Genomic DNA, 6,102 nt, shown 5'->3' with positions numbered 1-6,102 from the left:
AGGTTGGCTTGGAATCTAGAAGTCCCGCTCCCCAGACTCCAGCCCCTTCTGTCTCCCTTCATCCCCATATCACCTCCAGCTCTTCTAATCATCCTTTTGGTTCCTCTCACCAAACTACAAGTGCCACACGCACCGCAGACAGAGGGTGAGACAGTCCGACAGAAAATGTCACAGATTTCTGGGGACGCATAGGGAGCCCCGACAAAGCCTCCCGCTCCCTCACTGCCCGGCTGTGGGGCCAGAGGAGCACTCACCTGGGCAGAGCATCTTGGGGTCCCCTCGGCCCGGGAGGCGGATGGCACTGCTGGGGCCATCTCTGGTGACTTCCCTACCCAGTTCCCGCTGCTGAGAAGGGCTGGTCAGGCAGGCCCTCAGGTGCTAGCCCGCCCTTCCTGGGCACAGATTTTCCTGGCATCTGCTGGGCAGGAAGGGCACTGGCTGGGGGTTGGGCAGGGGGGGCAGGGAAAGATTGGGGCGAAGGTGTCTCCGGGAAGGCTTGTCCCCAGTCCCTAAACCCACTCCTTTTCTGGACACTGTGGGCTGAGGGTCCAGGAAGCCATGGGCCCTCGGGAACCAGGGGAGGGTTGACGGGGTGAGGTTGAGACGAGCCCAGTCCCCTGCCCCATCCTGCCCCCCGCCCCAGCAGGCCAGTACAGCCCAGGCTGAGGTGTTTGCTTTTCCTGTCTCCACACTGACTCCATTCAGAGAGGCCTTTTTCCACCCCGGGCCAGTAGCCAGGGAGCCGGGGCACCAGGGAGAGAGATCACCACCCCACCCTCCCGCCTTTGCAACCCCTTCTGCCATCTTCACTTCAGGAACCTCAGCCTCAAGAGCTTCCTGGTTTGGGGAGGACTACGGCAGGGGGGCCCACCCTGGAGAAGAGGGAAACCAAATGGAAACAAGGGTGGTGGGGGAAGAGGGGTGTGAAGTGAGGTCAGGAAAGACGAGGAAGAGGGACAGGGCTGTAGGAGGGCCAGTGGGGAGAGCAGGGCTCCTAATGCAGGGAGCCCAGGCAGAGGTGGGCGGGACGGGGGGCACAGAGCCCGAGCCACGGGGCAGGGGGCTGGCACGGGAGGCAGGGAGCACCTTTACAGGCTGCCCCAGGGCCGCCCGCCTGGGCTCTGTGCCGTCGAGGCTGGGAGCTCCTGACTGGCCCCTGAAGAGCAGCCTCCTCCTATCTCTGGGACCTGGGCCCAGGCGGGGCTGTGACCTGGTCTGGGGCCTGGGGAAGGAGGAGGGTGAAAAGTTTCCCCAAGTCAGAAGGCCACGGGGGAGGCATCTCAGGGGGTCCTGCTCTTTGCTCTCTCTGACTGTCATGTTGGTACATAAAGGGGGTAGAAAGGTCAGATGTGGTCTTTCAGGCCCGTGGGAAAAACTCTGCCCATTTCCCTAATCCATATTTATTGGTGTGAGACAGTGGGGTGAGAGGAAGCCCCCTGCCCCCACCCGTCGCCCCGGCCAGGCCAGGTTAGCACTAAGAACAGGCTCCATGTCACCCAAATCCTACTCTTTGTCTCCAGATTGGCTCCAGAGTTCTCCCCCTTTCCTCCTCCCCTTTGCTCCCCCCACCCCCCTTTGGGGTTGCCAAGCAACTGTGGAAGGGTAGCTGAGATATTTTCTTTATTACAAGCAAAGGAAAGACAGCATCATGGCTCCAGGAGGGGAGCAGGGTAGGGGCTGGGGGAGAGGGCATCTTGTGCTCTGGGGGAATCTCGCTACCTCAGTCTGCTCATGGGCGTGGGCAGCGGGGAGACAGGGCCTCAGAGCCCAAGAGAAGGGGGAAGATGGGGAAGATGGAAGGGAGTGGTGGTGGTGGGCTGGGTGGGTGCACAAATGTTGACCCAGTCTACATCATGCTAGAAGAAGCAGCGGTGCTCAGAGACCCAGGCCAGAGCCCCTCACCTGTCACCCACCAGCTGTGCATCCTAGGCCAAGTCACTTCCCTTTTCTGGGCCTAAGGCTCCCCTTCGATAAAATGAGGATAGTAACATGTATTATCTTAGTTAGTGCTTACATTAACCCCATGAGACGTTTATTTTCCCCATTTTACGGGTTTAGGAACCTGAGGCTCAGAGATGCGACATGATGTGCCTCGCAGGTAAGCGACAGAGGTGAGATTCTTGAGCCCCGACCATTTTCTTAATACCAGTTTTACTGAGATGTAATCCACATACCATACAATTCGCCCATTTAAAATGTACAATCTAATGGTTTTTAGTGTATCCAGAGTTGCACAACCATCGCCACAATCAACTTTCGAACCTTTACGTCACCCCCAAAAGAAACCCCATACCCATTAGTTTTCACTCCCTGTTCCCCCCAAAACGTCTCCTCCCTTCATCCCTAAGCTACCATTTTTTGCTTTCTGTTTCTATAGATTTACCTATTCTGAATATTTCCATAACTGGAATCAGACAATATGTCTGAATCCCAGTTCTTAACTTCCAATGGCTCCAACATCCCCGGGTGCTGGGAAAATAGACGTGTCAGATGGTGGCTTGGGTACGAACATGGCCTTTGCTGATAGACAGACTTGGATGTAAAACCTGGGCTCTCCTGGAGCCCGCGCGTTGCAACTACTGAGCCCACGTGCTGCAACTACTGAAGCCCGCATGCCCAGAGCCCGTGCTCTGCAACAAGAGAAGCCACCGCAATGAGAAGCCCACACACTGCAACGAAGAGTAGGCCCCGCTCGCCACAACTAGAGAAAGCCCGCGTGCAGCAACGAAGACCCAACACAGCCAAAAATTTTTTACAAATATAAATAACCTGGGCTCTGCACCTGGGGGCAGTTACTTCCTCTCTCTGGGCCTCGGGTTCTTGGTCTGTACAATGGGAACAGTAACAGCGTTCCTCACAAAGCTGTCATAATCCACGAGAAGTGCTTAGCCCAGTGCCCAGGACTTAATATATGGTCGTTCTGAACTGGATTACAATGACCCATGCATCCGCCCATCTATCTATCCCTTTACCCAGGCATTTAATAAAAGTTAGCACCTTCTAAGGGTCTGGCATTCTTCTAGGTGCTGGGGATGTAGCAATGAATAGGACATGATCCCTGTCCACGGAGGGCTTACATTCTAGTGGAGAGACAAATTCGACAGTGGGTAAATATCAGGCTTTCAGAGAGGGATACGTGTAATAAAGACAATAGCACAGCATGATGGGATGAAGCATCCCAGGTTGGGGAGGAAGGCTTCCCTGCCCTTCCTTCACTCATCTCATGGAGAGGAACATCTTTTGTAAACGGAAATATACTATGCAGGGTGTAGGGGTTCTTAGGATCCCCTCTGAGTGGGGTCAGTGGCCTGGCTTTGTCATCTTCTGAGATTGGGGATGTATCAGGTTGTCAATTCATTTCCAAGGCAGGTTGCTCAGCTCGTCACCATGTAAGAGCACTGGCTGCTCTTAGAGAACTCTGCACGGATGGGGCAGTGGGAGCCACGAGCAGGCAAGGGCCTGGCCTGGGGAGACACACTGAGTCATAGCAGGGCTCTTTCCTCTCTCCCGGGCCACGGTGAAACTGGATGAACGGGAGCGTTTGGGGACAGGACTCCAGGGTTGGATATATCTGGATCAGAGATGCAGCCTGACCGACCTGTTGCCACAGCTGTTTCCTGTGCACCTGCCTGCCAAGCTTTGGTCATGAGCCTGCCTCTGAAGCACAGAATCGAGGTTGCAGCATGAAGGAAGCCCCCTTTAGTGAGCACCTCACAGCGATGTGTCCAGCTCCATACCTAGAACCTCATCTGAGTGGCTACATTAGGCACCCACAGTCAATTCTTCATTCATTTTCTCTTCTATTCAGCTGTCCCAATGTCTGCTTTTTCATCCATCTGTCTATCCATCCACCCATTCATTGAATTATGACTCCTATACAGCATTCATTCATTCATTCAACAGACAATTACTGAGCATATCCTTTGTGCCGGGCAGTGTTTGGACTAGTTCCTGGTCAGATGCCAGTCCTGGTAGGAACGGCATGCCTAACTGGCAGTGTGGGAGACTTTGCCACCTTCTTCCTGAGAGCTAGTCTTTCTTAACAAGGGAGAAGGGAGAGAGCAGAGGCTAGGAAGAGTTGAGTGCATCCCTGAGCCTGAACGTGTATATATGTGTCTGTATATGTTGGAAGATAGTGATAAAACCTGACTGCAAGCAAATGCAAGGCATGTTTGGACCTTCCCAACACCACGAGCATCTAATAATCATCTCTAGGGACTCAGGACCGGCATGATGGCCCCATTTCACAGAGGCAATAACTAAGGTTCAGTCTACTGGAATTCACACGCCTGGAAGCCCGAGGCAATGCTGTCTCTCTCAGCTGTTTTCCCACATCCTCCCTGTTGGAATGAATCACTCAGTCTTCTATAATCCCAGAGAATTTTGCTAATGCTTCAGTTAGAGGGTTTTCCCCTGGCTCCGCTCCTTTCACTGGGGCTGGCTCCTTTTGCTGTGTGTCTGTCTGTCCAGTGGTCCACTGGATGGATACTTCTGGACAGGCAACATCAGACTCTGTTCATCTTTCTTTCCCCCTCCCCCCAGGCTCCAGCGTACAGACAGTACACCACAGGTGCTCACTAAATGTTACTCATTAGTAACAAGACTGTCAAAAACACAGCTGGGGACTCTGCTCTGCCATCACCTAAGTCCAGGTCCCCCCACCAGCTCTCACCTGCAAACCAGCAGTAGCCTAACTGGTCTCCGTCGCTGACCAGCTTGCCCCTATCTCGCCCCCCTGCCTCCCATTTGCTACACTCCAGGGCCAGCACACCTTTAAACATGTAAATCTGAACTTGTCAAACCTCTCAGGATCCCCACTGCGTTTAGGGTAAAATCACAAATCCTTCCAGTGTCCTACAGGGCTCGGTGGGGTCAACCTCAGCTCCAACTCCACTTCCCCTTCGTGCTCCAGCCACGCCAAATCTCCTTCCTTCCCAAAACTCACCAAGTCGTTTTTTGCGTGTTAGCTTTGGAGGTGCCCTTCCCTCCTCCTGGAACAGTGCCCGCCTCGGCGCTCCGCCCGCCTTCACCTTGCTGGCAGCTCCTCGGGGCGGCTCTCCTTCCCTGGCGCTCTGTTGTGCATCTCCTTTGGGGACATCTGCCCATGCCGAGTCCCCGACTAGCACACAGTAGGCATGCTACAATATCTGTTCAGTGACTAGCAGGAGGACCCTTCTAGGCGCCTCAGTTTCCCTGAGGATGAGGGTGAGGGGAACTGACCCTTTTCTGCCGGGGGCTGATGGCTTTAAGTAGCTCTCACATACACGGAGAAGCCTTCCTCCCGACCCACTCGTGCAGAGACCACTCTCGTCCTCTCTGTCAAGGCTGTGTTTCTGCCAGGCTGGGGTGGGGCTGGAACTGGATTATAATTTATAAACAGACACGGGATGCCTCCTGGCTTTCACCGTTTGGAGTGCGCATTTACGCCAGTCCCCCTCCATATCTGCCACGTAAAGGCTGGGAATCTGTAGTGTGCGGTGGGTTCCAACTCTGGCTCCATCACCTTCCAGCTGGGGACTAGAGACTTAACTGCCACCAATCTCGGTTTCTTCATCTGTAAAATGGGGCTGATAACAGTGCCTACTTCCCAGGGTTGTTGTGAGGAGTCAAAAGGCTCCTACTTTTAAGACGCTTAGTGCTTGGTACTTACAGTACTTGTCACAGTTATTGTTGTTATTATTTTTAGCAGATGGAGCATTCACAGGAGTTAGGACCTGGTTAGCTGGGGTTCCCTCTCTATAAAACCTTGACTTCAAGTATTACTCCCCAGAAGCCTTATTTTTTCAACTTCCATAAGAAACTCCAAGAAGTTCACGCGGCTCGTTTTTAAGTCAGCAATGGCTTTTCAACGATGGGTTGGGGGGAGGGCACTGTACTAGGCTCTGGACGCACAAAGATCATCAGTAAGACCCACTTCCCGTCCCAGGGAGGAAAACAGATCAAGCAATAATCACAGTTCAGTGGGGCACGTGGCGGTGGCCCACAGACTGTGGGGAGAGGAGAGGATTTCAGGGCATGGGCAGGGACGCTTGGGGTGCCTGGGGAACCCTGGGGTAAATGGAGAGCAGAATGCATGGGAAGAACGGCCACAAAGTCCCCTCC

This window comes from Monodon monoceros, unplaced genomic scaffold, assembly GCF_005190385.1.
Source record: "Monodon monoceros isolate NGI ecotype Baffin Bay Population unplaced genomic scaffold, NGI_Narwhal_1 Super_Scaffold_5, whole genome shotgun sequence".
NCBI lineage: Eukaryota > Metazoa > Chordata > Mammalia > Artiodactyla > Monodontidae > Monodon > Monodon monoceros.
The sequence above is the reverse complement of the archived record's forward strand: the minus strand, read 5'-3'. Positions refer to the sequence as shown.